This window comes from Limulus polyphemus, unplaced genomic scaffold (assembly GCF_000517525.1).
Source record: "Limulus polyphemus unplaced genomic scaffold, Limulus_polyphemus-2.1.2 Scaffold1928, whole genome shotgun sequence".
Taxonomy (NCBI): Eukaryota; Metazoa; Arthropoda; class Merostomata; order Xiphosura; family Limulidae; genus Limulus; species Limulus polyphemus.
The window spans coordinates 85582-87027 of record NW_013667538.1 but is presented as its reverse complement, the minus strand read 5'-3'; positions in this window follow the sequence as shown (position 1 = coordinate 87027).

The window sequence follows — 1446 nt, the reverse complement described above, 5'->3', positions numbered from 1 at the left end:
TACGATTTCAGTTTCGCATATAGAATATCAATTGCTGTATTGATTTGAATTTTTAACTTTATAACCAATAAAGCGTATCTTTTCATATTCCTAGTCATTAGGCGCCACCTTGTTTTTTATAAACTATCTCTCGTAAACTGTACTTCTGTGACCTACACTGAATGATAAGATATTAAAAATAAAGTATATTAGTAACATAAGAACTAAACGCTTCGCTTACCGAACGTTGAAATGAGCTTGATATTGTTAAATTCGCTTCGTACATTATTTACATTTAACAACAGCTTCTGGGTTATTAACGTTCTATTAGTATTGTTTTAATGGCATTTTCCCATAAAGTATCCGAAGCAAAATTTACTGAACTTTAAATCTCAGTTTTGTCTGTTTCTACATAGCAATAATAGCAGCCAAAATAGGGATGTGCAATTTAACAAGGCTTTGTATTAGCAGTAAATTTTACTTGTTCTATTACTTATTAAAGATTTACACACTAGCTAATATAAGGATTTGCAACTTCATAGAGATTTGTTATTTAACACCTTTTTTATATTTTTTTTAATTTTTTATAGCTTTGACTTCGGATTTCTATTATCTTTCTTTAAAAATGTTTTTTTTTGTTTAAATATCCTAGTTTCTTTACTTTTTATTTTATACCTATGCGTGGGTTAAACAAATTTATGCGTACATATTTTGCATAGCAATGGGGCAAATATTTGCCTAGACTAAGACACAACCCCACTAATCGTAGGTATAATTTTACCATTAGAAAAACAGCCTTATCAAATAAAACATTGCATCTAAAACATTGCTTTAAATAAACCCCTTTTTTTAACTCCTTCACTTCATGTATGATATAGGGTTGGCTCCCTAAAGATATCGATTGTATAGTGTACAAAGCCTGTAGTTTGGCTTTTTAAAGGAACATCAGATATCTGTGAAAAAGTTAACATCAAGGGATAATGATACCATCTATTACACTAGAATTATGCTATTTTTTAGCTTATGTAAAATATATAGGAAACAAATCGACTTTTCCACACCCACTAAGACATTTGCAGTTTTGGTTTTCATATAACAATAGATGTTAAATACATAAAGGTACTAATACTGAAAAGAAACGCATACTGTTTTCAAACATTCTACGAATATGAAATTAGTAAGAACAAACTTTTAAATATTATCATTTCCGCCAATAATATGAATTCTAACACTTTTATGAGTGATTTCTTTTTAAAAAATGCAAAACAATAACAGTTTTAAAAAACGTTGTACAGAATAAAGCCTAAACTCTTCTTCAGCCGTGCCCGGCATGGCCAGGTGGATAAGGCGCTCGACTCACAATCTGAGGGTCGCGGGTTCGAATCCGCATCCCACCAAACATGCTCGCCCTTTCAGCCGTGGGGGCGTTATAGTGTGACGGTCAATCCCACTATTCGTTGGTAAAAG